Source organism: Ambystoma mexicanum, unplaced genomic scaffold (assembly GCF_040938575.1).
Source record: "Ambystoma mexicanum isolate Mex_15411 unplaced genomic scaffold, UKY_AmexF1_1 Mex_scaf1, whole genome shotgun sequence".
Classification (NCBI taxonomy): domain Eukaryota; kingdom Metazoa; phylum Chordata; class Amphibia; order Caudata; family Ambystomatidae; genus Ambystoma; species Ambystoma mexicanum.
The window spans coordinates 1,415,868-1,443,857 of record NW_027182324.1 but is presented as its reverse complement, the minus strand read 5'-3'; the positions used below and the strand labels follow the sequence as shown (position 1 = coordinate 1,443,857).

The window sequence follows — 27,990 nt, the reverse complement described above, 5'->3', positions numbered from 1 at the left end:
TAATCCCTGTGCCTGGATAGCTCAGTCGGTAGAGCATCAGACTTTTAATCTGAGGGTCCAGGGTTCAAGTCCCTGTTCAGGCGTACCTTTGCTTCTTTTACAAAAAATTAAGCAGGAAATATGAATTGCTCATTCTAATATGTGCTATTTCTGATGGCATCGCAACCTTGGGCAATATGACTCTAAGGTAGTGGAGTCCAGAGTTCTTGGATGCTTTGCCAACATTTCAAGCCTGACTGTGCTTCTAAATAGCATGAAATAGCAATCTTTGTACAAAGTTTTAATATTGGGGAGACAGATTGGTCGAAAAAAAAGCAGACAGGCGCTGCTGAGATTCGAACTCAGGATCTCCTGTTTACTAGACAGGCGCTTTAACCAACTAAGCCGCAGCACCTTTTTTGCATCTGGTCTACTTTCCTTCCTCATGTAATCATGTAGAAGTGAAATCCACTTTTTTAAGGCTGGGCTTCTGTTGCAATATAACTTTTCAAAATGTTTTCCAATTGACTGAAACTCCATTGCACAAAACGAGCATGTCAGTAATCGACGATTTAGAGTGGACTGCATTGCCCAGTGTGTGCATTGAGGAGCACATGTACGTCTTTACTGGTGAGCAAGTTTGCACTCATGAATGCGGCAAAACATTCAAATGCGTGGGCTGGATGACCATTAAAGTCCTACATGCTGCAAATCTCTATATCTGGATACGGAATGACTGAAAAAAGTTATGTCTCCAGTGTCAAAATGTGTGTAATGCACTAGTAATTCATTTCCTTTATTGACCAGTGAGGTAGCCATGTATGGAGGTGCTGTAGAGTGAAAATCAAGTTTCAAATGGCAGTGATCCCTGTGCCTGGATAGCTCAGTCGGTAGAGCATCAGACTTTTAATCTGAGGGTCCAGGGTTCAAGTCCCTGTTCAGGTGTACCTTTGCTTCTTTTACAAAAAATTAAGCAGGAAATATGAATTGCTCATTCTAATATGTGCTATTTCTGATGGCATCGCAACCTTGGGCAATATGACTCTAAGGTAGTGGAGTCCAGAGTTCTTGGATGCTTTGCCAACATTTCAAGCCTGACTGTGCTTCTAAATAGCATGAAATAGCAATCTTTGTACAAAGTTTTAATATTGGGGAGACAGATTGGTCGAAAAAAAAGCAGACAGGCGCTGCTGAGATTTGAACTCAGGATCTCCTGTTTACTAGACAGGCGCTTTAACCAACTAAGCCGCAGCACCTTTTTTGCATCTGGTCTCCTTTCCTTCCTCATGTAATCATTTAGAAGTGAAATACACTTTTTTAAGGCTGGGCTTCTGTTGCAATATAACTTTTCAAAATGTTTTCCAATTGACTGAAACTCCATTGCACAAAACGAGCATGTCATTAATCGTCGATTTAGAGTGGACTGCATTGCCCAGTGTGTGCATTGAGGAGCACATGTTCGTCTTTACTGGGGAGCAAGTTTGCACTCATGAATGTGGCAAAACATTCAAATCCGTAAGTGGGTGAACATTAAAGTCCTAGATGCTGCAAATCTCTATATCTGGATACGGAATGACTGAAAAAAGTTATGTCTCCAGTGTCAAAATGTGTGTAATGCACTAGTAATTCATTTCCTTTATTGACCAGTGAGGTAGCCATGTATGGAGGTGCTGTAGAGTGAAAATCAAGTTTCAAATGGGCAGTAATCCCTGTGCCTGGATAGCTCAGTCGGTAGAGCATCAGACTTTTAATCTGAGGGTCCAGGGTTCAAGTCCCTGTTCAGGTGTACCTTTGCTTCTTTTACAAAAAATTAAGCAGGAAATATGAATTGCTCATTCTAATATGTGCTATTTCTGATGGCATCGCAACCTTGGGCAATATGACTCTAAGGTAGTGGAGTCCAGAGTTCTTGGATGCTTTGCCAACATTTCAAGCCTGACTGTGCTTCTAAATAGCATGAAATAGCAATCTTTGTACAAAGTTTTAATATTGGGGAGACAGATTGGTCGAAAAAAAAGCAGACAGGCGCTGCTGAGATTCGAACTCAGGATCTCCTGTTTACTAGACAGGCGCTTTAACCAACTAAGCCGCAGCACCTTTTTTGCATCTGGTCTCCTTTCCTTCCTCATGTAATCATGTAGAAGTGAAATCCACTTTTTTAAGGCTGGGCTTCTGTTGCAATATAACTTTTCAAAATGTTTTCCAATTGACTGAAACTCCATTGCACAAAACGAGCATGTCAGTAATCGACGATTTAGAGTGGACTGCATTGCCCAGTGTGTGCATTGAGGAGCACATGTACGTCTTTACTGGTGAGCAAGTTTGCACTCATGAATGCGGCAAAACATTCAAATGCGTGGGCTGGATGACCATTAAAGTCCTACATGCTGCAAATCTCTATATCTGGATACGGAATGACTGAAAAAAGTTATGTCTCCAGTGTCAAAATGTGTGTAATGCACTAGTAATTCATTTCCTTTATTGACCAGTGAGGTAGCCATGTATGGAGGTGCTGTAGAGTGAAAATCAAGTTTCAAATGGCAGTGATCCCTGTGCCTGGATAGCTCAGTCGGTAGAGCATCAGACTTTTAATCTGAGGGTCCAGGGTTCAAGTCCCTGTTCAGGTGTACCTTTGCTTCTTTTACAAAAAATTAAGCAGGAAATATGAATTGCTCATTCTAATATGTGCTATTTCTGATGGCATCGCAACCTTGGGCAATATGACTCTAAGGTAGTGGAGTCCAGAGTTCTTGGATGCTTTGCCAACATTTCAAGCCTGACTGTGCTTCTAAATAGCATGAAATAGCAATCTTTGTACAAAGTTTTAATATTGGGGAGACAGATTGGTCGAAAAAAAAGCAGACAGGCGCTGCTGAGATTTGAACTCAGGATCTCCTGTTTACTAGACAGGCGCTTTAACCAACTAAGCCGCAGCACCTTTTTTGCATCTGGTCTCCTTTCCTTCCTCATGTAATCATTTAGAAGTGAAATACACTTTTTTAAGGCTGGGCTTCTGTTGCAATATAACTTTTCAAAATGTTTTCCAATTGACTGAAACTCCATTGCACAAAACGAGCATGTCATTAATCGTCGATTTAGAGTGGACTGCATTGCCCAGTGTGTGCATTGAGGAGCACATGTTCGTCTTTACTGGGGAGCAAGTTTGCACTCATGAATGTGGCAAAACATTCAAATCCGTAAGTGGGTGAACATTAAAGTCCTAGATGCTGCAAATCTCTATATCTGGATACGGAATGACTGAAAAAAGTTATGTCTCCAGTGTCAAAATGTGTGTAATGCACTAGTAATTCATTTCCTTTATTGACCAGTGAGGTAGCCATGTATGGAGGTGCTGTAGAGTGAAAATCAAGTTTCAAATGGGCAGTAATCCCTGTGCCTGGATAGCTCAGTCGGTAGAGCATCAGACTTTTAATCTGAGGGTCCAGGGTTCAAGTCCCTGTTCAGGCGTACCTTTGCTTCTTTTACAAAAAATTAAGCAGGAAATATGAATTGCTCATTCTAATATGTGCTATTTCTGATGGCATCGCAACCTTGGGCAATATGACTCTAAGGTAGTGGAGTCCAGAGTTCTTGGATGCTTTGCCAACATTTCAAGCCTGACTGTGCTTCTAAATAGCATGAAATAGCAATCTTTGTACAAAGTTTTAATATTGGGGAGACAGATTGGTCGAAAAAAAAGCAGACAGGCGCTGCTGAGATTCGAACTCAGGATCTCCTGTTTACTAGACAGGCGCTTTAACCAACTAAGCCGCAGCACCTTTTTTGCATCTGGTCTCCTTTCCTTCCTCATGTAATCATGTAGAAGTGAAATCCACTTTTTTAAGGCTGGGCTTCTGTTGCAATATAACTTTTCAAAATGTTTTCCAATTGACTGAAACTCCATTGCACAAAACGAGCATGTCAGTAATCGACGATTTAGAGTGGACTGCATTGCCCAGTGTGTGCATTGAGGAGCACATGTACGTCTTTACTGGTGAGCAAGTTTGCACTCATGAATGCGGCAAAACATTCAAATGCGTGGGCTGGATGACCATTAAAGTCCTACATGCTGCAAATCTCTATATCTGGATACGGAATGACTGAAAAAAGTTATGTCTCCAGTGTCAAAATGTGTGTAATGCACTAGTAATTCATTTCCTTTATTGACCAGTGAGGTAGCCATGTATGGAGGTGCTGTAGAGTGAAAATCAAGTTTCAAATGGCAGTGATCCCTGTGCCTGGATAGCTCAGTCGGTAGAGCATCAGACTTTTAATCTGAGGGTCCAGGGTTCAAGTCCCTGTTCAGGCGTACCTTTGCTTCTTTTACAATAAATTAAGCAGGAAATATGAATTGCTCATTCTAATATTTGCTATTTCTGATGGCATCGCAACCTTGGGCAATATGACTCTAAGGTAGTGGAGACCAGAGTTCTTGGGTGCTTTGCCAACATTTCAAGCCTGACTGTGCTTCTAAATAGCATGAAATAGCAATCTTTGTACAAAGTTTTAATATTGGGGAGACAGATTGGTCGGAAAAAAAAGCAGAGAGGGGCTGCTGAGATTCAAACTCAGGATCTCCTTTTTACTAGACAGGCGCTTTAACCAACTAAGCCACAGCACCTTTTTTGCATCTGGTCTCCTTTCCTTCCTCATGTAATCATTTAGAAGTGAAATCCACTTTTTTTTAAGGCTGGGCTTCTGTTGCAATATAACTTTTCAAAATGTTTTCCAATTGACTGAAACTCCATTGCACAAAACGAGCATGTCATTAATCGTCGATTTAGAGTGGACTGCATTGCCCAGTGTGTGCATTGAGGAGCACATGTTCGTCTTTAATGGGGAGCAAGTTTGCACTCATGAATGTGGCAAAACATTCAAATCCGTAAGTGGGTGAACATTAAAGTCCTAGATGCTGCAAATCTCTATATCTGGATACGGAATGACTGAAAAAAGTTATGTCTCCAGTGTCAAAATGTGTGTAATGCACTAGTAATTCATTTCCTTTATTGACCAGTGAGGTAGCCATGTATGGAGGTGCTGTCGAGTGAAAATCAAGTTTCAAATGGGCAGTGATCCCTGTGCCTGGATAGCTCAGTTGGTAGAGCATCAGACTTTTAATCTGAGGGTCCAGGGTTCAAGTCCCTGTTCAGGCGTACCTTTGCTTCTTTTACAAAAAATTAAGCAGGAAATATGAATTGCTCATTCTAATATGTGCTATTTCTGATGGCATCGCAACCTTGGGCAATATGACTCTAAGGTAGTGGAGTCCAGAGTTCTTGGATGCTTTGCCAACATTTCAAGCCTGACTGTGCTTCTAAATAGCATGAAATAGCAATCTTTGTACAAAGTTTTAATATTGGGGAGACAGATTGGTCGAAAAAAAAGCAGACAGGCGCCGCTGAGATTCAAACTCAGGATCTCCTGTTTACTAGACAGGCGCTTTAACCAACTAAGCCGCAGCACCTTTTTTGCATCTGGTCTCCTTTCCTTCCTCATGTAATCATTTAGAAGTGAAATCCACTTTTTTAAGGCTGGGCTTCTGTTGCAATATAACTTTTCAAAATGTTTTCCAATTGACTGAAACTCCATTGCACAAAACGAGCATGTCATTAATCGTCGATTTAGAGTGGACTGCATTGCCCAGTGTGTGCATTGAGGAGCACATGTTCGTCTTTACTGGGGAGCAAGTTTGCACTCATGAATGTGGCAAAACATTCAAATCCGTAAGTGGGTGAACATTAAAGTCCTAGATGCTGCAAATCTCTATATCTGGATACGGAATGTCTGAAAAAAGTTATGTCTCCAGTGTCAAAATGTGTGTAATGCACTAGTAATTCATTTCCTTTATTGACCAGTGAGGTAGCCATGTATGGAGGTACTGTAGAGTGAAAATCAAGTTTCAAAGGGGCAGTGATCCCTGTGCCTGGATAGCTCAGTCGGTAGAGCATCAGACTTTTAATCTGAGGGTCCAGGGTTCAAGTCACTGTTCAGGCGTACCTTTGCTTCTTTTACAAAAAATTAAGCAGGAAATATGAATTGCTCATTCTAATATGTGCTATTTCTGATGGCATCGCAACCTTGGGCAATATGACTCTAAGGTAGTGGAGTCCAGAGTTCTTGGAGGCTTTGCCAACATTTCAAGCCTGACTGTGCTTCTAAATAGCATGAAATAGCAATCTTTGTACAAAGTTTTAACATTGGGGAGACAGATTGGTCGAAAAAAAAGCAGACAGGCGCTGCTGAGATTCAAACTCAGGATCTCCTGTTTACTAGACAGGCGCTTTAACCAACTAAGCCACAGCACCTTTTTTGCATCTGGTCTCCTTTCCTTCCTCATGTAATCATTTAGAAGTGAAATCCACTTTTTTTAAGGCTAGGCTTCTGTTGCAATATAACTTTTCAAAATGTTTTCCAATTGACTGAAACTCCATTGCACAAAACGAGCATGTCAGTAATCGTCGATTTAGAGTGGACTGCATTGCCCAGTGTGTGCATTGAGGAGCACATGTTCGTCTTTACTGGGGAGCAAGTTTGCACTCATGAATGTGGCAAAACATTCAAATCCGTAAGTGGGTGACCATTAAAGTCCTACATGCTGCAAATCTCTATATCTGGATACGGAATGACTGAAAAAAGTTATGTCTCCAGTGTCAAAATGTGTGTAATGCACTAGTAATTCATTTCCTTTATTGACCAGTGAGGTAGCCATGTATGGAGGTGCTGTAGAGTGAAAATCAAGTTTCAAATGGGCAGTGATCCCTGTGCCTGGATAGCTCAGTCGGTAGAGCATCAGACTTTTAATCTGAGGGTCCAGGGTTCAAGTCCCTGTTCAGGCGTACCTGTGCTTCTTTTACAAAAAATTAAGCAGGAAATATGAATTGCTCATTCTAATATGTGCTATTTCTGATGGCATCGCAACCTTGGGCAATATGACTCTAAGGTAGTGGAGTCCAGAGTTCTTGGATGCTTTGCCAACATTTCAAGCCTGACTGTGCTTCTAAATAGCATGAAATAGCAATATTTGTACAAAGTTTTAATATTGGGGAGACAGATTGGTCGAAAAAAAAGCAGACAGGCGCTGCTGAGATTCGAACTCAGGATCTCCTGTTTACTAGACAGGCGCTTTAACCAACTAAGGCGCAGCACCTTTTTTGCATCTGGTCTCCTTTCCTTCCTCATGTAATCATTTAGAAGTGAAATCCACTTTTTTAAGGCTGGGCTTCTGTTGCAATATAACTTTTCAAAATGTTTTCCAATTGACTGAAACTCCATTGCACAAAACGAGCATGTCATTAATCGTCGATTTAGAGTGGACTGCATTGCCCAGTGTGTGCATTGAGGAGCACATGTTCGTCTTTACTGGGGAGCAAGTTTGCACTCATGAATGTGGCAAAACATTCAAATCCGTAAGTGGGTGACCATTAAAGTCCTACATGCTGCAAATCTCTATATCTGGATACGGAATGACTGAAAAAAGTTATGTCTCCAGTGTCAAAATGTGTGTAATGCACTAGTAATTCATTTCCTTTATTGACCAGTGAGGTAGCCATGTATGGAGGTGCTGTAGAGTGAAAATCAAGTTTCAAATGGGCAGTGATCCCTGTGCCTGGATAGCTCAGTCGGTAGAGCATCAGACTTTTAATCTGAGGGTCCAGGGTTCAAGTCCCTGTTCAGGCGTACCTTTGCTTCTTTTACAAAAAATTAAGCAGGAAATATGAATTGCTCATTCTAATATGTGCTATTTCTGATGGCATCGCAACCTTGGGCAATATGACTCTAAGGTAGTGGAGTCCAGAGTTCTTGGAGGCTTTGCCAACATTTCAAGCCTGACTGTGCTTCTAAATAGCATGAAATAGCAATCTTTGTACAAAGTTTTAACATTGGGGAGACAGATTGGTCGAAAAAAAAGCAGACAGGCGCTGCTGAGATTCAAACTCAGGATCTCCTGTTTACTAGACAGGCGCTTTATCCAACTAAGCCACAGCACCTTTTTTGCATCTGGTCTCCTTTCCTTCCTCATGTAATCATTTAGAAGTGAAATCCACTTTTTTTAAGGCTAGGCTTCTGTAGCAATATAACTTTTCAAAATGTTTTCCAATTGACTGAAACTCCATTGCACAAAACGAGCATGTCATTAATCGTCGATTTAGAGTGGACTGCATTGCCCAGTGTGTGCATTGAGGAGCACATGTTCGTCTTTACTGGGGAGCAAGTTTGCACTCATGAATGTGGCAAAACATTCAAATCCGTAAGTGGGTGAACATTAAAGTCCTAGATGCTGCAAATCTCTATATCTGGATACGGAATGACTGAAAAAAGTTATGTCTCCAGTGTCAAAATGTGTGTAATGCACTAGTAATTCATTTCCTTTATTGCCCAGTGAGGTAGCCATGTATGGAGGTGCTGTAGAGTGAAAATCAAGTTTCAAATGGGCAGTGATCCCTGTGCCTGGATAGCTCAGTCGGTAGAGCATCAGACTTTTCATCTGAGGGTCCAGGGTTCAAGTCCCTGTTCAGGCGTACCTTTGCTTCTTTTACAAAAAATTAAGCAGGAAATATGAATTGCTCATTCTAATATGTGCTATTTCTGATGGCATCGCAACCTTGGGCAATATGACTCTAAGGTAGTGGAGTCCAGAGTTCTTGGATGCTTTGCCAACATTTCAAGCCTGACTGTGCTTCTAAATAGCATGAAATAGCAATCTTTGTACAAAGTTTTAATATTGGGGAGACAGATTGGTCGAAAAAAAAGCAGACAGGCGCTGCTGAGATTCGAACTCAGGATCTCCTGTTTACTAGACAGGCGCTTTAACCAACTAAGCCGCAGCACCTTTTTTGCATCTGGTCTCCTTTCCTTCCTCATGTAATCATTTAGAAGTGAAATCCACTTTTTTAAGGCTGGGCTTCTGTTGCAATATAACTTTTCAAAATGTTTTCCAATTGACTGAAACTCCATTGCACAAAACGAGCATGTCATTAATCGTCGATTTAGAGTGGACTGCATTGCCCAGTGTGTGCATTGAGGAGCACATGTTCGTCTTTACTGGGGAGCAAGTTTGCACTCATGAATGTGGCAAAACATTCAAATCCGTAAGTGGGTGAACATTAAAGTCCTAGATGCTGCAAATCTCTATATCTGGATACGGAATGACTGAAAAAAGTTATGTCTCCAGTGTCAAAATGTGTGTAATGCACTAGTAATTCATTTCCTTTATTGCCCAGTGAGGTAGCCATGTATGGAGGTGCTGTAGAGTGAAAATCAAGTTTCAAATGGGCAGTAATCCCTGTGCCTGGATAGCTCAGTCGGTAGAGCATCACACTTTTAATCTGAGGGTCCAGGGTTCAAGTCCCTGTTCAGGCGTACCTTTGCTTCTTTTACAAAAAATTAAGCAGGAAATATGAATTGCTCATTCTAATATGTGCTATTTCTGATGGCATCGCAACCTTGGGCAATATGACTCTAAGGTAGTGGAGTCCAGAGTTCTTGGATGCTTTGCCAACATTTCAAGCCTGACTGTGCTTCTAAATAGCATGAAATAGCAATCTTTGTACAAAGTTTTAATATTGGGGAGACAGATTGGTCGAAAAAAAAGCAGACAGGCGCTGCTGAGATTCGAACTCAGGATCTCCTGTTTACTAGACAGGCGCTTTAACCAACTAAGCCGCAGCACCTTTTTTGCATCTGGTCTCCTTTCCTTCCTCATGTAATCATTTAGAAGTGAAATCCACTTTTTTAAGGCTGGGCTTCTGTTGCAATATAACTTTTCAAAATGTTTTCCAATTGACTGAAACTCCATTGCACAAAACGAGCATGTCATTAATCGTCGATTTAGAGTGGACTGCATTGCCCAGTGTGTGCATTGAGGAGCACATGTTCGTCTTTACTGGGGAGCAAGTTTGCACTCATGAATGTGGCAAAACATTCAAATCCGTAAGTGGGTGACCATTAAAGTCCTACATGCTGCAAATCTCTATATCTGGATACGGAATGACTGAAAAAAGTTATGTCTCCAGTGTCAAAATGTGTGTAATGCACTAGTAATTCATTTCCTTTATTGACCAGTGAGGTAGCCATGTATGGAGGTGCTGTAGAGTGAAAATCAAGTTTCAAATGGGCAGTGATCCCTGTGCCTGGATAGCTCAGTCGGTAGAGCATCAGACTTTTAATCTGAGGGTCCAGGGTTCAAGTCCCTGTTCAGGCGTACCTTTGCTTCTTTTACAAAAAATTAAGCAGGAAATATGAATTGCTCATTCTAATATGTGCTATTTCTGATGGCATCGCAACCTTGGGCAATATGACTCTAAGGTAGTGGAGTCCAGAGTTCTTGGAGGCTTTGCCAACATTTCAAGCCTGACTGTGCTTCTAAATAGCATGAAATAGCAATCTTTGTACAAAGTTTTAACATTGGGGAGACAGATTGGTCGAAAAAAAAGCAGACAGGCGCTGCTGAGATTCAAACTCAGGATCTCCTGTTTACTAGACAGGCGCTTTAACCAACTAAGCCACAGCACCTTTTTTGCATCTGGTCTCCTTTCCTTCCTCATGTAATCATTTAGAAGTGAAATCCACTTTTTTTAAGGCTAGGCTTCTGTAGCAATATAACTTTTCAAAATGTTTTCCAATTGACTGAAACTCCATTGCACAAAACGAGCATGTCATTAATCGTCGATTTAGAGTGGACTGCATTGCCCAGTGTGTGCATTGAGGAGCACATGTTCGTCTTTACTGGGGAGCAAGTTTGCACTCATGAATGTGGCAAAACATTCAAATCCGTAAGTGGGTGAACATTAAAGTCCCAGATGCTGCAAATCTCTATATCTGGATACGGAATGACTGAAAAAAGTTATGTCTCCAGTGTCAAAATGTGTGTAATGCACTAGTAATTCATTTCCTTTATTGCCCAGTGAGGTAGCCATGTATGGAGGTGCTGTAGAGTGAAAATCAAGTTTCAAATGGGCAGTGATCCCTGTGCCTGGATAGCTCAGTCGGTAGAGCATCAGACTTTTCATCTGAGGGTCCAGGGTTCAAGTCCCTGTTCAGGCGTACCTTTGCTTCTTTTACAAAAAATTAAGCAGGAAATATGAATTGCTCATTCTAATATGTGCTATTTCTGATGGCATCGCAACCTTGGGCAATATGACTCTAAGGTAGTGGAGTCCAGAGTTCTTGGATGCTTTGCCAACATTTCAAGCCTGACTGTGCTTCTAAATAGCATGAAATAGCAATCTTTGTACAAAGTTTTAATATTGGGGAGACAGATTGGTCGAAAAAAAAGCAGACAGGCGCTGCTGAGATTTGAACTCAGGATCTCCTGTTTACTAGACAGGCGCTTTAACCAACTAAGCCGCAGCACCTTTTTTGCATCTGGTCTCCTTTCCTTCCTCATGTAATCATTTAGAAGTGAAATCCACTTTTTTAAGGCTGGGCTTCTGTTGCAATATAACTTTTCAAAATGTTTTCCAATTGACTGAAACTCCATTGCACAAAACGAGCATGTCATTAATCGTCGATTTAGAGTGGACTGCATTGCCCAGTGTGTGCATTGAGGAGCACATGTTCGTCTTTACTGGGGAGCAAGTTTGCACTCATGAATGTGGCAAAACATTCAAATCCGTAAGTGGGTGAACATTAAAGTCCTAGATGCTGCAAATCTCTATATCTGGATAAGGAATGACTGAAAAAAGTTATGTCTCCAGTGTCAAAATGTGTGTAATGCACTAGTAATTCATTTCCTTTATTGCCCAGTGAGGTAGCCATGTATGGAGGTGCTGTAGAGTGAAAATCAAGTTTCAAATGGGCAGTAATCCCTGTGCCTGGATAGCTCAGTCGGTAGAGCATCAGACTTTTAATCTGAGGGTCCAGGGTTCAAGTCCCTGTTCAGGCGTACCTTTGCTTCTTTTACAAAAAATTAAGCAGGAAATATGAATTGCTCATTCTAATATGTGCTATTTCTGATGGCATCGCAACCTTGGGCAATATGACTCTAAGGTAGTGGAGTCCAGAGTTCTTGGATGCTTTGCCAACATTTCAAGCCTGACTGTGCTTCTAAATAGCATGAAATAGCAATCTTTGTACAAAGTTTTAATATTGGGGAGACAGATTGGTCGAAAAAAAAGCAGACAGGCGCTGCTGAGATTCGAACTCAGGATCTCCTGTTTACTAGACAGGCGCTTTAACCAACTAAGCCGCAGCACCTTTTTTGCATCTGGTCTCCTTTCCTTCCTCATGTAATCATTTAGAAGTGAAATCCACTTTTTTAAGGCTGGGCTTCTGTTGCAATATAACTTTTCAAAATGTTTTCCAATTGACTAAAACTCCATTGCACAAAACGAGCATGTCATTAATCGTCGATTTAGAGTGGACTGCATTGCCCAGTGTGTGCATTGAGGAGCACATGTTCGTCTTTACTGGGGAGCAAGTTTGCACTCATGAATGTGGCAAAACATTCAAATCCGTAAGTGGGTGACCATTAAAGTCCTACATGCTGCAAATCTCTATATCTGGATACGGAATGACTGAAAAAAGTTATGTCTCCAGTGTCAAAATGTGTGTAATGCACTAGTAATTCATTTCCTTTATTGACCAGTGAGATAGCCATGTATGGAGGTGCTGTAGAGTGAAAATCAAGTTTCAAATGGGCAGTGATCCCTGTGCCTGGATAGCTCAGTCGGTAGAGCATCAGACTTTTAATCTGAGGGTCCAGGGTTCAAGTCCCTGTTCAGGCGTACCTTTGCTTCTTTTACAAAAAATTAAGCAGGAAATATGAATTGCTCATTCTAATATGTGCTATTTCTGATGGCATCGCAACCTTGGGCAATATGACTCTAAGGTAGTGGAGTCCAGAGTTCTTGGATGCTTTGCCAACATTTCAAGCCTGACTGTGCTTCTAAATAGCATGAAATAGCAATCTTTGTACAAAGTTTTAATATTGGGGAGACAGATTGGTCGAAAAAAAAGCAGACAGGCGCTGGTGAGATTCGAACTCAGGATCTCCTGTTTACTAGACAGGCGCTTTAACCAACTAAGCCACAGCACCTTTTTTGCATCTGGTCTCCTTTCCTTCCTCATGTAATCATTTAGAAGTGAAATCCACTTTTTTAAGGCTGGGCTTCTGTTGCAATATAACTTTTCAAAATGTTTTCCAATTGACTGAAACTCCATTGCACAAAACGAGCATGTCATTAATCGTCGATTTAGAGTGGACTGCATTGCCCAGTGTGTGCATTGAGGAGCACATGTTCGTCTTTACTGGGGAGCAAGTTTGCACTCATGAATGTGGCAAAACATTCAAATCCGTAAGTGGGTGAACATTAAAGTCCTAGATGCTGCAAATCTCTATATCTGGATACGGAATGACTGAAAAAAGTTATGTCTCCAGTGTCAAAATGTGTGTAATGCACTAGTAATTCATTTCCTTTATTGACCAGTGAGGTAGCCATGTATGGAGGTGCTGTAGAGTGAAAATCAAGTTTCAAATGGGCAGTGATCCCTGTGCCTGGATAGCTCAGTCGGTAGAGCATCAGACTTTTAATCTGAGGGTCCAGGGTTCAAGTCACGGTTCAGGCGTACCTTTGCTTCTTTTACAAAAAATTAAGCAGGAAATATGAATTGCTCATTCTAATATGTGCTATTTCTGATGGCATCGCAACCTTGGGCAATATGACTCTAAGGTAGTGGAGTCCAGAGTTCTTGGTTGCTTTGCCAACATTTCAAGCCTGACTGTGCTTCTAAATAGCATGAAATAGCAATCTTTGTACAAAGTTTTAATATTGGGGAGACAGATTGGTCGAAAAAAAAGCAGACAGGCGCTGCTGAGATTCGAACTCAGGATCTCCTGTTTACTAGACAGGCGCTTTAACCAACTAAGCCGCAGCACCTTTTTTGCATCTGGTCTCCTTTCCTTCCTCATGTAATCATTTAGAAGTGAAATCCACTTTTTTAAGGCTGGGCTTCTGTTGCAATATAACTTTTCAAAATTTTTTCCAATTGACTGAAACTCCATTGCACAAAACGAGCATGTCATTAATCGTCGATTTAGAGTGGACTGCATTGCCCAGTGTGTGCATTGAGGAGCACATGTTCGTCTTTACTGGGGAGCAAGTTTGCACTCATGAATGTGGCAAAACATTCAAATCCGTAAGTGGGTGACCATTAAAGTCCTACATGCTGCAAATCTCTATATCTGGATACGGAATGACTGAAAAAAGTTATGTCTCCAGTGTCAAAATGTGTGTAATGCACTAGTAATTCATTTCCTTTATTGACCAGTGAGGTAGCCATGTATGGAGGTGCTGTAGAGTGAAAATCAAGTTTCAAATGGGCAGTGATCCCTGTGCCTGGATAGCTCAGTCGGTAGAGCATCAGACTTTTAATCTGAGGGTCCAGGGTTCAAGTCCCTGTTCAGGCGTACCTTTGCTTCTTTTACAAAAAATTAAGCAGGAAATATGAATTGCTCATTCTAATATGTGCTATTTCTGATGGCATCGCAACCTTGGGCAATATGACTCTAAGGTAGTGGAGTCCAGAGTTCTTGGATGCTTTGCCAACATTTCAAGCCTGACTGTGCTTCTAAATAGCATGAAATAGCAATCTTTGTACAAAGTTTTAATATTGGGGAGACAGATTGGTCGAAAAAAAAGCAGACAGGCGCTGCTGAGATTTGAACTCAGGATCTCCTGTTTACTAGACAGGCGCTTTAACCAACTAAGCCGCAGCACCTTTTTTGCATCTGGTCTCCTTTCCTTCCTCATGTAATCATTTAGAAGTGAAATCCACTTTTTTAAGGCTGGGCTTCTGTTGCAATATAACTTTTCAAAATGTTTTCCAATTGACTGAAACTCCATTGCACAAAACGAGCATGTCATTAATCGTCGATTTAGAGTGGACTGCATTGCCCAGTGTGTGCATTGAGGAGCACATGTTCGTCTTTACTGGGGAGCAAGTTTGCACTCATGAATGTGGCAAAACATTCAAATCCGTAAGTGGGTGAACATTAAAGTCCTAGATGCTGCAAATCTCTATATCTGGATACGGAATGACTGAAAAAAGTTATGTCTCCAGTGTCAAAATGTGTGTAATGCACTAGTAATTCATTTCCTTTATTGCCCAGTGAGGTAGCCATGTATGGAGGTGCTGTAGAGTGAAAATCAAGTTTCAAATGGGCAGTAATCCCTGTGCCTGGATAGCTCAGTCGGTAGAGCATCAGACTTTTAATCTGAGGGTCCAGGGTTCAAGTCCCTGTTTAGGCGTACCTTTGCTTCTTTTACAAAAAATTAAGCAGGAAATATGAATTGCTCATTCTAATATGTGCTATTTCTGATGGCATCGCAACCTTGGGCAATATGACTCTAAGGTAGTGGAGTCCAGAGTTCTTGGATGCTTTGCCAACATTTCAAGCCTGACTGTACTTCTAAATAGCATGAAATAGCAATCTTTGTACAAAGTTTTAATATTGGGGAGACAGATTGGTCGAAAAAAAAGCAGACAGGCGCTGCTGAGATTCGAACTCAGGATCTCCTGTTTACTAGACAGGCGCTTTAACCAACTAAGCCGCAGCACCTTTTTTGCATCTGGTCTCCTTTCCTTCCTCATGTAATCATTTAGAAGTGAAATCCACTTTTTTAAGGCTGGGCTTCTGTTGCAATATAACTTTTCAAAATGTTTTCCAATTGACTGAAACTCCATTGCACAAAACGAGCATGTCATTAATCGTCGATTTAGAGTGGACTGCATTGCCCAGTGTGTGCATTGAGGAGCACATGTTCGTCTTTACTGGGGAGCAAGTTTGCACTCATGAATGTGGCAAAACATTCAAATCCGTAAGTGGGTGACCATTAATGTCCTACATGCTGCAAATCTCTATATCTGGATACGGAATGACTGAAAAAAGTTATGTCTCCAGTGTCAAAATGTGTGTAATGCACTAGTAATTCATTTCCTTTATTGACCAGTGAGGTAGCCATGTATGGAGGTGCTGTAGAGTGAAAATCAAGTTTCAAATGGGCAGTGATCCCTGTGCCTGGATAGCTCAGTCGGTAGAGCATCAGACTTTTAATCTGAGGGTCCAGGGTTCAAGTCCCTGTTCAGGCGTACCTTTGCTTCTTTTACAAAAAATTAAGCAGGAAATATGAATTGCTCATTCTAATATGTGCTATTTCTGATGGCATCGCAACCTTGGGCAATATGACTCTAAGGTAGTGGAGTCCAGAGTTCTTGGATGCTTTGCCAACATTTCAAGCCTGACTGTGCTTCTAAATAGCATGAAATAGCAATCTTTGTACAAAGTTTTAATATTGGGGAGACAGATTGGTCGAAAAAAAAGCAGACAGGCGCTGCTGAGATTCAAACTCAGGATCTCCTGTTTACTAGACAGGCGCTTTAACCAACTAAGCCGCAGCACCTTTTTTGCATCTGGTCTCCTTTCCTTCCTCATGTAATCATTTAGAAGTGAAATCCACTTTTTTAAGGCTGGGCTTCTGTTGCAATATAACTTTTCAAAATGTTTTCCAATTGACTGAAACTCCATTGCACAAAACGAGCATGTCATTAATCGTCGATTTAGAGTGGACTGCATTGCCCAGTGTGTGCATTGAGGAGCACATGTTCGTCTTTACTGAGGAGCAAGTTTGCACTCATGAATGTGGCAAAACATTCAAATCCGTAAGTGGGTGAACATTAAAGTCCTAGATGCTGCAAATCTCTATATCTGGATACGGAATGTCTGAAAAAAGTTATGTCTCCAGTGTCAAAATGTGTGTAATGCACTAGTAATTCATTTCCTTTATTGACCAGTGAGGTAGCCATGTATGGAGGTACTGTAGAGTGAAAATCAAGTTTCAAATGGGCAGTGATCCCTGTGCCTGGATAGCTCAGTCGGTAGAGCATCAGACTTTTAATCTGAGGGTCCAGGGTTCAAGTCACTGATCAGGCGTACCTTTGCTTCTTTTACAAAAAATTAAGCAGGAAATATGAATTGCTCATTCTAATATGTGCTATTTCTGATGGCATCGCAACCTTGGGCAATATGACTCTAAGGTAGTGGAGTCCAGAGTTCTTGGAGGCTTTGCCAACATTTCAAGCCTGACTGTGCTTCTAAATAGCATGAAATAGCAATCTTTGTACAAAGTTTTAACATTGGGGAGACAGATTGGTCGAAAAAAAAGCAGACAGGCGCTTCTGAGATTCAAACTCAGGATCTCCTGTTTACTAGACAGGCGCTTTAACCAACTAAGCCACAGCACCTTTTTTGCATCTGGTCTCCTTTCCTTCCTCATGTAATCATTTAGAAGTGAAATCCACTTTTTTTAAGGCTAGGCTTCTGTTGCAATATAACTTTTCAAAATGTTTTCCAATTGACTGAAACTCCATTGCACAAAACGAGCATGTCAGTAATCGTCGATTTAGAGTGGACTGCATTGCCCAGTGTGTGCATTGAGGAGCACATGTTCGTCTTTACTGGGGAGCAAGTTTGCACTCATGAATGTGGCAAAACATTCAAATCCGTAAGTGGGTGACCATTAAAGTCCTACATGCTGCAAATCTCTATATCTGGATACGGAATGACTGAAAAAAGTTATGTCTCCAGTGTCAAAATGTGTGTAATGCACTAGTAATTCATTTCCTTTATTGACCAGTGAGGTAGCCATGTATGGAGGTGCTGTAGAGTGAAAATCAAGTTTCAAATGGGCAGTGATCCCTGTGCCTGGATAGCTCAGTCGGTAGAGCATCAGACTTTTAATCTGAGGGTCCAGGGTTCAAGTCCCTGTTCAGGCGTACCTTTGCTTCTTTTACAAAAAATTAAGCAGGAAATATGAATTGCTCATTCTAATATGTGCTATTTCTGATGGCATCGCAACCTTGGGCAATATGACTCTAAGGTAGTGGAGTCCAGAGTTCTTGGATGCTTTGCCAACATTTCAAGCCTGACTGTGCTTCTAAATAGCATGAAATAGCAATCTTTGTACAAAGTTTTAACATTGGGGAGACAGATTGGTCGAAAAAAAAGCAGACAGGCGCTGCTGAGATTTGAACTCAGGATCTCCTGTTTACTAGACAGGCGCTTTAACCAACTAAGCCACAGCACCTTTTTTGCATCTGGTCTCCTTTCCTTCCTCATGTAATCATTTAGAAGTGAAATCCACTTTTTTTAAGGCTAGGCTTCTGTAGCAATATAACTTTTCAAAATGTTTTCCAATTGACTGAAACTCCATTGCACAAAACGAGCATGTCATTAATCGTCGATTTAGAGTGGACTGCATTGCCCAGTGTGTGCATTGAGGAGCACATGTTCGTCTTTACTGGGGAGCAAGTTTGCACTCATGAATGTGGCAAAACATTCAAATCCGTAAGTGGGTGAACATTAAAGTCCTAGATGCTGCAAATCTCTATATCTGGATACGGAATGACTGAAAAAAGTTATGTCTCCAGTGTCAAAATGTGTGTAATGCACTAGTAATTCATTTCCTTTATTGACCAGTGAGGTAGCCATGTATGGAGGTGCTGTAGAGTGAAAATCAAGTTTCAAATGGGCAGTGATCCCTGTGCCTGGATAGCTCAGTCGGTAGAGCATCAGAATTGTCATCTGAGGGTCCAGGGTTCAAGTCCCTGTTCAGGCGTACCTTTGCTTCTTTTACAAAAAATTAAGCAGGAAATATGAATTGCTCATTCTAATATGTGCTATTTCTGATGGCATCGCAACCTTGGGCAATATGACTCTAAGGTAGTGGAGTCCAGAGTTCTTGGATGCTTTGCCAACATTTCAAGCCTGACTGTGCTTCTAAATAGCATGAAATAGCAATCTTTGTACAAAGTTTTAATATTGGGGAGACAGATTGGTCGAAAAAAAAGCAGACAGGCGCTGCTGAGATTTGAACTCAGGATCTCCTGTTTACTAGACAGGCGCTTTAACCAACTAAGCCGCAGCACCTTTTTTGCATCTGGTCTCCTTTCCTTCCTCATGTAATCATTTAGAAGTGAAATCCACTTTTTTAAGGCTGGGCTTCTGTTGCAATATAACTTTTCAAAATGTTTTCCAATTGACTGAAACTCCATTGCACAAAACGAGCATGTCATTAATCGTCGATTTAGAGTGGACTGCATTGCCCAGTGTGTGCATTGAGGAGCACATGTTCGTCTTTACTGGGGAGCAAGTTTGCACTCATGAATGTGGCAAAACATTCAAATCCGTAAGTGGGTGAACATTAAAGTCCTAGATGCTGCAAATCTCTATATCTGGATACGGAATGACTGAAAAAAGTTATGTCTCCAGTGTCAAAATGTGTGTAATGCACTAGTAATTCATTTCCTTTATTGCCCAGTGAGGTAGCCATGTATGGAGGTGCTGTAGAGTGAAAATCAAGTTTCAAATGGGCAGTAATCCCTGTGCCTGGATAGCTCAGTCGGTAGAGCATCAGACTTTTAATCTGAGGGTCCAGGGTTCAAGTCCCTGTTCAGGCGTACCTTTGCTTCTTTTACAAAACATTAAGCAGGAAATATGAATTGCTCATTCTAATATGTGCTATTTCTGATGGCATCGCAACCTTGGGCAATATGACTCTAAGGTAGTGGAGTCCAGAGTTCTTGGATGCTTTGCCAACATTTCAAGCCTGACTGTGCTTCTAAATAGCATGAAATAGCAATCTTTGTACAAAGTTTTAATATTGGGGAGACAGATTGGTCGAAAAAAAAGCAGACAGGCGCTGCTGAGATTCGAACTCAGGATCTCCTGTTTACTAGACAGGCGCTTTAACCAACTAAGCCGCAGCACCTTTTTTGCATCTGGTCTCCTTTCCTTCCTCATGTAATCATTTAGAAGTGAAATCCACTTTTTTAAGGCTGGGCTTCTGTTGCAATATAACTTTTCAAAATGTTTTCCAATTGACTGAAACTCCATTGCACAAAACGAGCATGTCATTAATCGTCGATTTAGAGTGGACTGCATTGCCCAGTGTGTGCATTGAGGAGCACATGTTCGTCTTTACTGGGGAGCAAGTTTGCACTCATGAATGTGGCAAAACATTCAAATCCGTAAGTGGGTGACCATTAAAGTCCTACATGCTGCAAATCTCTATATCTGGATACGGAATGACTGAAAAAAGTTATGTCTCCAGTGTCAAAATGTGTGTAATGCACTAGTAATTCATTTCCTTTATTGACCAGTGAGGTAGCCATGTATGGAGGTGCTGTAGAGTGAAAATCAAGTTTCAAATGGGCAGTGATCCCTGTGCCTGGATAGCTCAGTCGGTAGAGCATCAGACTTTTAATCTGAGGGTCCAGGGTTCAAGTCCCTGTTCAGGCGTACCTTTGCTTCTTTTACAAAAAATTAAGCAGGAAATATGAATTGCTCATTCTAATATGTGCTATTTCTGATGGCATCGCAACCTTGGGCAATATGACTCTAAGGTAGTGGAGTCCAGAGTTCTTGGAGGCTTTGCCAACATTTCAAGCCTGACTGTGCTTCTAAATAGCATGAAATAGCAATCTTTGTACAAAGTTTTAACATTGGGGAGACAGATTGGTCGAAAAAAAAGCAGACAGGCGCTGCTGAGATTCAAACTCAGGATCTCCTGTTTACTAGACAGGCGCTTTAACCAACTAAGCCACAGCACCTTTTTTGCATCTGGTCTCCTTTCCTTCCTCATGTAATCATTTAGAAGTGAAATCCACTTTTTTTAAGGCTAGGCTTCTGTAGCAATATAACTTTTCAAAATGTTTTCCAATTGACTGAAACTCCATTGCACAAAACGAGCATGTCATTAATCGTCGATTTAGAGTGGACTGCATTGCCCAGTGTGTGCATTGAGGAGCACATGTTCGTCTTTACTGGGGAGCAAGTTTGCACTCATGAATGTGGCAAAACATTCAAATCCGTAAGTGGGTGAACATTAAAGTCCTAGATGCTGCAAATCTCTATATCTGGATACGGAATGACTGAAAAAAGTTATGTCTCCAGTGTCAAAATGTGTGTAATGCACTAGTAATTCATTTCCTTTATTGCCCAGTGAGGTAGCCATGTATGGAGGTGCTGTAGAGTGAAAATCAAGTTTCAAATGGGCAGTGATCCCTGTGCCTGGATAGCTCAGTCGGTAGAGCATCAGACTTTTCATCTGAGGGTCCAGGGTTCAAGTCCCTGTTCAGGCGTACCTTTGCTTCTTTTACAAAAAATTAAGCAGGAAATATGAATTGCTCATTCTAATATGTGCTATTTCTGATGGCATCGCAACCTTGGGCAATATGACTCTAAGGTAGTGGAGTCCAGAGTTCTTGGATGGTTTGCCAACATTTCAAGCCTGACTGTGCTTCTAAATAGCATGAAATAGCAATCTTTGTACAAAGTTTTAATATTGGGGAGACAGATTGGTCGAAAAAAAAGCAGACAGGCGCTGCTGAGATTTGAACTCAGGATCTCCTGTTTACTAGACAGGCGCTTTAACCAACTAAGCCGCAGCACCTTTTTTGCATCTGGTCTCCTTTCCTTCCTCATGTAATCATTTAGAAGTGAAATCCACTTTTTTAAGGCTGGGCTTCTGTTGCAATATAACTTTTCAAAATGTTTTCCAATTGACTGAAACTCCATTGCACAAAACGAGCATGTCATTAATCGTCGATTTAGAGTGGACTGCATTGCCCAGTGTGTGCATTGAGGAGCACATGTTCGTCTTTACTGGGGAGCAAGTTTGCACTCATGAATGTGGCAAAACATTCAAATCCGTAAGTGGGTGAACATTAAAGTCCTAGATGCTGCAAATCTCTATATCTGGATACGGAATGACTGAAAAAAGTTATGTCTCCAGTGTCAAAATGTGTGTAATGCACTAGTAATTCATTTCCTTTATTGCCCAGTGAGGTAGCCATGTATGGAGGTGCTGTAGAGTGAAAATCAAGTTTCAAATGGGCAGTAATCCCTGTGCCTGGATAGCTCAGTCGGTAGAGCATCAGACTTTTAATCTGAGGGTCCAGGGTTCAAGTCCCTGTTCAGGCGTACCTTTGCTTCTTTTACAAAAAATTAAGCAGGAAATATGAATTGCTCATTCTAATATGTGCTATTTCTGATGGCATCGCAACCTTGGGCAATATGACTCTAAGGTAGTGGAGTCCAGAGTTCTTGGATGCTTTGCCAACATTTCAAGCCTGACTGTGCTTCTAAATAGCATGAAATAGCAATCTTTGTACAAAGTTTTAATATTGGGGAGACAGATTGGTCGAAAAAAAAGCAGACAGGCGCTGCTGAGATTCGAACTCAGGATCTCCTGTTTACTAGACAGGCGCTTTAACCAACTAAGCCGCAGCACCTTTTTTGCATCTGGTCTCCTTTCCTTCCTCATGTAATCATTTATAAGTGAAATCCACTTTTTTAAGGCTGGGCTTCTGTTGCAATATAACTTTTCAAAATGTTTTCCAATTGACTGAAACTCCATTGCACAAAACGAGCATGTCATTAATCGTCGATTTAGAGTGGACTGCATTGCCCAGTGTGTGCATTGAGGAGCACATGTTCGTCTTTACTGGGGAGCAAGTTTGCACTCATGAATGTGGCAAAACATTCAAATCCGTAAGTGGGTGACCATTAAAGTCCTACATGCTGCAAATCTCTATATCTGGATACGGAATGACTGAAAAAAGTTATGTCTCCAGTGTCAAAATGTGTGTAATGCACTAGTAATTCATTTCCTTTATTGACCAGTGAGGTAGCCATGTATGGAGGTGCTGTAGAGTGAAAATCAAGTTTCAAATGGGCAGTGATCCCTGTACCTGGATAGCTCAGTCGGTAGAGCATCAGACTTTTAATCTGAGGGTCCAGGGTTCAAGTCCCTGTTCAGGCGTACCTTTGCTTCTTTTACAAAAAATTAAGCAGGAAATATGAATTGCTCATTCTAATATGTGCTATTTCTGATGGCATCGCAACCTTGGGCAATATGACTCTAAGGTAGTGGAGTCCAGAGTTCTTGGATGCTTTGCCAACATTTCAAGCCTGACTGTGCTTCTAAATAGCATGAAATAGCAATCTTTGTACAAAGTTTTAATATTGGGGAGACAGATTGGTCGAAAAAAAAGCAGACAGGCGCTGGTGAGATTCGAACTCAGGATCTCCTGTTTACTAGACAGGCGCTTTAACCAACTAAGCCACAGCACCTTTTTTGCATCTGGTCTCCTTTCCTTCCTCATGTAATCATTTAGAAGTGAAATCCACTTTTTTAACGCTGGGCTTCTGTTGCAATATAACTTTTCAAAATGTTTTCCAATTGACTGAAACTCCATTGCACAAAACGAGCATGTCATTAATCGTCGATTTAGAGTGGACTGCATTGCCCAGTGTGTGCATTGAGGAGCACATGTTCGTCTTTACTGGGGAGCAAGTTTGCACTCATGAATGTGGCAAAACATTCAAATCCGTAAGTGGGTGAACATTAAAGTCCTAGATGCTGCAAATCTCTATATCTGGATACGGAATGACTGAAAAAAGTTATGTCTCCAGTGTCAAAATGTGTGTAATGCACTAGTAATTCATTTCCTTTATTGACCAGTGAGGTAGCCATGTATGGAGGTGCTGTAGAGTGAAAATCAAGTTTCAAATGGGCAGTGATCCCTGTGCCTGGATAGCTCAGTCGGTAGAGCATCAGACTTTTAATCTGAGGGTCCAGGGTTCAAGTCACGGTTCAGGCGTACCTTTGCTTCTTTTACAAAAAATTAAGCAGGAAATATGAATTGCTCATTCTAATATGTGCTATTTCTGATGGCATCGCAACCTTGGGCAATATGACTCTAAGGTAGTGGAGTCCAGAGTTCTTGGAGGCTTTGCCAACATTTCAAGCCTGACTGTGCTTCTAAATAGCATGAAATAGCAATCTTTGTACAAAGTTTTAACATTGGGGAGACAGATTGGTCGAAAAAAAAGCAGACAGGCGCTGCTGACATTCAAACTCAGGATCTCCTGTTTACTAGACAGGCGCTTTAACCAACTAAGCCACAGCACCTTTTTTGCATCTGGTCTCCTTTCCTTCCTCATGTAATCATTTAGAAGTGAAATCCACTTTTTTTAAGGCTAGGCTTCTGTTGCAATATAACTTTTCAAAATGTTTTCCAATTGACTGAAACTCCATTGCACAAAACGAGCATGTCAGTAATCGTCGATTTAGAGTGGACTGCATTGCCCAGTGTGTGCATTGAGGAGCACATGTTCGTCTTTACTGGGGAGCAAGTTTGCACTCATGAATGTGGCAAAACATTCAAATCCGTAAGTGGGTGACCATTAAAGTCCTACATGCTGCAAATCTCTATATCTGGATACGGAATGACTGAAAAAAGTTATGTCTCCAGTGTCAAAATGTGTGTAATGCACTAGTAATTCATTTCCTTTATTGACCAGTGAGGTAGCCATGTATGGAGGTGCTGTAGAGTGAAAATCAAGTTTCAAATGGGCAGTGATCCCTGTGCCTGGATAGCTCAGTTGGTAGAGCATCAGACTTTTAATCTGAGGGTCCAGGGTTCAAGTCCCTGTTCAGGCGTACCTTTGCTTCTTTTACAAAAAATTAAGCAGGAAATATGAATTGCTCATTCTAATATGTGCTATTTCTGATGGCATCGCAACCTTGGGCAATATGACTCTAAGGTAGTGGAGTCCAGAGTTCTTGGATGCTTTGCCAACATTTCAAGCCTGACTGTGCTTCTAAATAGCATGAAATAGCAATCTTTGTACAAAGTTTTAATATTGGGGAGACAGATTGGTCGAAAAAAAAGCAGACAGGCGCTGCTGAGATTCGAACTCAGGATCTCCTGTTTACTAGACAGGCACTTTAACCAACTAAGCCACAGCACCTTTTTTGCATCTGGTTTCCTTTCCTTCCTCATGTAATCATTTAGAAGTGAAATCCACTTTTTTAAGGCTGGGCTTCTGTTGCAATATAACTTTTCAAAATGTTTTCCAATTGACTGAAACTCCATTGCACAAAACAAGCATGTCATTAATCGTCGATTTAGAGTGGACTGCATTGCCCAGTGTGTGCATTGAGGAGCACATGTTCGTCTTTACTGGGGAGCAAGTTTGCACTCATGAATGTGGCAAAACATTCAAATCCGTAAGTGGGTGAACATTAAAGTCCTAGATGCTGAAAATCTCTATATCTGGATACGGAATGACTGAAAAAAGTTATGTCTCCAGTGTCAAAATGTGTGTAATGCACTAGTAATTAATTTCCTTTATTGACCAGTGAGGTAGCCATGTATGGAGGTGCTGTAGAGTGAAAATCAAGTTTCAAATGGGCAGTGATCCCTGTGCCTGGATAGCTCAGTCGGTAGAGCATCAGACTTTTAATCTGAGGGTCCAGGGTTCAAGTCACTGTTCAGGTGTACCTTTGCTTCTTTTACAAAAAATTAAGCAGGAAATATGAATTGCTCATTCTAATATGTGCTATTTCTGATGGCATCGCAACCTTGGGCAATATGACTCTAAGGTAGTGGAGTCCAGAGTTCTTGGAGGCTTTGCCAACATTTCAAGCCTGACTGTGCTTCTAAATAGCATGAAATAGCAATCTTTGTACAAAGTTTTAACATTGGGGAGACAGATTGGTCGAAAAAAAAGCAGACAGGCGCTGCTGAGATTCAAACTCAGGATCTCCTGTTTACTAGACAGGCGCTTTAACCAACTAAGCCACAGCACCTTTTTTGCATCTGGTCTCCTTTCCTTCCTCATGTAATAATTTAGAAGTGAAATCCACTTTTTTTAAGGCTAGGCTTCTGTAGCAATATAACTTTTCAAAATGTTTTCCAATTGACTGAAACTCCATTGCACAAAACGAGCATGTCATTAATCGTCGATTTAGAGTGGACTGCATTGCCCAGTGTGTGCATTGAGGAGCACATGTTCGTCTTTACTGGGGAGCAAGTTTGCACTCATGAATGTGGCAAAACATTCAAATCCGTAAGTGGGTGAACATTAAAGTCCTAGATGCTGCAAATCTCTATATCTGGATACGGAATGACTGAAAAAAGTTATGTCTCCAGTGTCAAAATGTGTGTAATGCACTAGTAATTCATTTCCTTTATTGACCAGTGAGGTAGCCATGTATGGAGGTGCTGTAGAGTGAAAATCAAGTTTCAAATGGGCAGTGATCCCTGTGCCTGGATAGCTCAGTCGGTAGAGCATCAGAATTTTCATCTGAGGGTCCAGGGTTCAAGTCCCTGTTCAGGCGTACCTTTGCTTCTTTTACAAAAAATTAAGCAGGAAATATGAATTGCTCATTCTAATATGTGCTATTTCTGATGGCATCGCAACCTTGGGCAATATGACTCTAAGGTAGTGGAGTCCAGAGTTCTTGGATGCTTTGCCAACATTTCAAGCCTGACTGTGCTTCTAAATAGCATGAAATAGCAATCTTTGTACAAAGTTTTAATATTGGGGAGACAGATTGGTCGAAAAAAAAGCAGACAGGCGCTGCTGAGATTTGAACTCAGGATCTCCTGTTTACTAGACAGGCGCTTTAACCAACTAAGCCGCAGCACCTTTTTTGCATCTGGTCTCCTTTCCTTCCTCATGTAATCATTTAGAAGTGAAATCCACTTTTTTAAGGCTGGGCTTCTGTTGCAATATAACTTTTCAAAATGTTTTCCAATTGACTGAAACTCCATTGCACAAAACGAGCATGTCATTAATCGTCGATTTAGAGTGGACTGCATTGCCCAGTGTGTGCATTGAGGAGCACATGTTCGTCTTTACTGGGGAGCAAGTTTGCACTCATGAATGTGGCAAAACATTCAAATCCGTAAGTGGGTGAACATTAAAGTCCTAGATGCTGCAAATCTCTATATCTGGATACGGAATGACTGAAAAAAGTTATGTCTCCAGTGTCAAAATGTGTGTAATGCACTAGTAATTCATTTCCTTTATTGCCCAGTGAGGTAGCCATGTATGGAGGTGCTGTAGAGTGAAAATCAAGTTTCAAATGGGCAGTAATCCCTGTGCCTGGATAGCTCAGTCGGTAGAGCATCAGACTTTTAATCTGAGGGTTCAAGTCCCTGTTCAGGCGTACCTTTGCTTCTTTTACAAAAAATTAAGCAGGAAATATGAATTGCTCATTCTAATATGTGCTATTTCTGATGGCATCGCAACCTTGGGCAATATGACTCTAAGGTAGTGGAGTCCAGAGTTCTTGGATGCTTTGCCAACATTTCAAGCCTGACTGTGCTTCTAAATAGCATGAAATAGCAATCTTTGTACAAAGTTTTAATATTGGGGAGACAGATTGGTCGAAAAAAAAGCAGACAGGCGCTGCTGAGATTCGAACTCAGGATCTCCTGTTTACTAGACAGGCGCTTTAACCAACTAAGCTGCAGCACCTTTTTTGCATCTGGTCTCCTTTCCTTCCTCATGTAATCATTTAGAAGTGAAATCCACTTTTTTAAGGCTGGGCTTCTGTTGCAATATAACTTTTCAAAATGTTTTCCAATTGACTGAAACTCCATTGCACAAAACGAGCATGTCATTAATCGTCGATTTAGAGTGGACTGCATTGCCCAGTGTGTGCATTGAGGAGCACATGTTCGTCTTTACTGGGGAGCAAGTTTGCACTCATGAATGTGGCAAAACATTCAAATCCGTAAGTGGGTGACCATTAAAGTCCTACATGCTGCAAATCTCTATATCTGGATACGGAATGACTGAAAAAAGTTATGTCTCCAGTGTCAAAATGTGTGTAATGCACTAGTAATTCATTTCCTTTATTGACCAGTGAGGTAGCCATGTATGGAGGTGCTGTAGAGTGAAAATCAAGTTTCAAATGGGCAGTGATCCCTGTGCCTGGATAGCTCAGTCGGTAGAGCATCAGACTTTTAATCTGAGGGTCCAGGGTTCAAGTCCCTGTTCAGGCGTACCTTTGCTTCTTTTACAAAAAATTAAGCAGGAAATATGAATTGCTCATTCTAATATGTGCTATTTCTGATGGCATCGCAACCTTGGGCAATATGACTCTAAGGTAGTGGAGTCCAGAGTTCTTGGAGGCTTTGCCAACATTTCAAGCC

The 27,990-nt window shown here is 41.2% G+C and overlaps 18 non-coding genes across 18 annotated transcripts; all 18 read left to right on the top strand.

Annotated features, from left to right (window-relative positions):
- The first annotated feature begins 10 nt into the window (after positions 1–10).
- TRNAK-UUU (transfer RNA lysine (anticodon UUU)) lies at positions 11–83 on the top strand. Its single transcript has one exon. It is a non-coding gene; the product is annotated as a tRNA-Lys (tRNA).
- A 3,291-nt stretch (positions 84–3,374) lies between these two features.
- On the top strand, positions 3,375–3,447 carry TRNAK-UUU (transfer RNA lysine (anticodon UUU)). Its single transcript has one exon. It is a non-coding gene; the product is annotated as a tRNA-Lys (tRNA).
- Positions 3,448–4,215: 768 nt separating this feature from the next.
- TRNAK-UUU (transfer RNA lysine (anticodon UUU)) lies at positions 4,216–4,288 on the top strand. Its single transcript has one exon. It is a non-coding gene; the product is annotated as a tRNA-Lys (tRNA).
- A 771-nt stretch (positions 4,289–5,059) lies between these two features.
- Positions 5,060–5,132, top strand: TRNAK-UUU (transfer RNA lysine (anticodon UUU)). The gene has a single exon. It is a non-coding gene; the product is annotated as a tRNA-Lys (tRNA).
- Positions 5,133–6,742: 1,610 nt separating this feature from the next.
- On the top strand, positions 6,743–6,815 carry TRNAK-UUU (transfer RNA lysine (anticodon UUU)). The gene has a single exon. It is a non-coding gene; the product is annotated as a tRNA-Lys (tRNA).
- Positions 6,816–7,583: 768 nt separating this feature from the next.
- Positions 7,584–7,656, top strand: TRNAK-UUU (transfer RNA lysine (anticodon UUU)). Its single transcript has one exon. It is a non-coding gene; the product is annotated as a tRNA-Lys (tRNA).
- A 2,451-nt stretch (positions 7,657–10,107) lies between these two features.
- Positions 10,108–10,180, top strand: TRNAK-UUU (transfer RNA lysine (anticodon UUU)). Its single transcript has one exon. It is a non-coding gene; the product is annotated as a tRNA-Lys (tRNA).
- A 1,610-nt stretch (positions 10,181–11,790) lies between these two features.
- TRNAK-UUU (transfer RNA lysine (anticodon UUU)) lies at positions 11,791–11,863 on the top strand. The gene has a single exon. It is a non-coding gene; the product is annotated as a tRNA-Lys (tRNA).
- A 768-nt stretch (positions 11,864–12,631) lies between these two features.
- Positions 12,632–12,704, top strand: TRNAK-UUU (transfer RNA lysine (anticodon UUU)). Its single transcript has one exon. It is a non-coding gene; the product is annotated as a tRNA-Lys (tRNA).
- Positions 12,705–14,313: 1,609 nt separating this feature from the next.
- TRNAK-UUU (transfer RNA lysine (anticodon UUU)) lies at positions 14,314–14,386 on the top strand. Its single transcript has one exon. It is a non-coding gene; the product is annotated as a tRNA-Lys (tRNA).
- Positions 14,387–15,995: 1,609 nt separating this feature from the next.
- On the top strand, positions 15,996–16,068 carry TRNAK-UUU (transfer RNA lysine (anticodon UUU)). The gene has a single exon. It is a non-coding gene; the product is annotated as a tRNA-Lys (tRNA).
- A 1,610-nt stretch (positions 16,069–17,678) lies between these two features.
- Positions 17,679–17,751, top strand: TRNAK-UUU (transfer RNA lysine (anticodon UUU)). The gene has a single exon. It is a non-coding gene; the product is annotated as a tRNA-Lys (tRNA).
- Positions 17,752–18,520: 769 nt separating this feature from the next.
- TRNAT-UGU (transfer RNA threonine (anticodon UGU)) lies at positions 18,521–18,593 on the top strand. The gene has a single exon. It is a non-coding gene; the product is annotated as a tRNA-Thr (tRNA).
- A 768-nt stretch (positions 18,594–19,361) lies between these two features.
- On the top strand, positions 19,362–19,434 carry TRNAK-UUU (transfer RNA lysine (anticodon UUU)). The gene has a single exon. It is a non-coding gene; the product is annotated as a tRNA-Lys (tRNA).
- A 768-nt stretch (positions 19,435–20,202) lies between these two features.
- Positions 20,203–20,275, top strand: TRNAK-UUU (transfer RNA lysine (anticodon UUU)). The gene has a single exon. It is a non-coding gene; the product is annotated as a tRNA-Lys (tRNA).
- A 1,610-nt stretch (positions 20,276–21,885) lies between these two features.
- On the top strand, positions 21,886–21,958 carry TRNAK-UUU (transfer RNA lysine (anticodon UUU)). The gene has a single exon. It is a non-coding gene; the product is annotated as a tRNA-Lys (tRNA).
- Positions 21,959–24,409: 2,451 nt separating this feature from the next.
- TRNAK-UUU (transfer RNA lysine (anticodon UUU)) lies at positions 24,410–24,482 on the top strand. The gene has a single exon. It is a non-coding gene; the product is annotated as a tRNA-Lys (tRNA).
- Positions 24,483–27,767: 3,285 nt separating this feature from the next.
- On the top strand, positions 27,768–27,840 carry TRNAK-UUU (transfer RNA lysine (anticodon UUU)). Its single transcript has one exon. It is a non-coding gene; the product is annotated as a tRNA-Lys (tRNA).
- Positions 27,841–27,990: the final 150 nt, after the last annotated feature.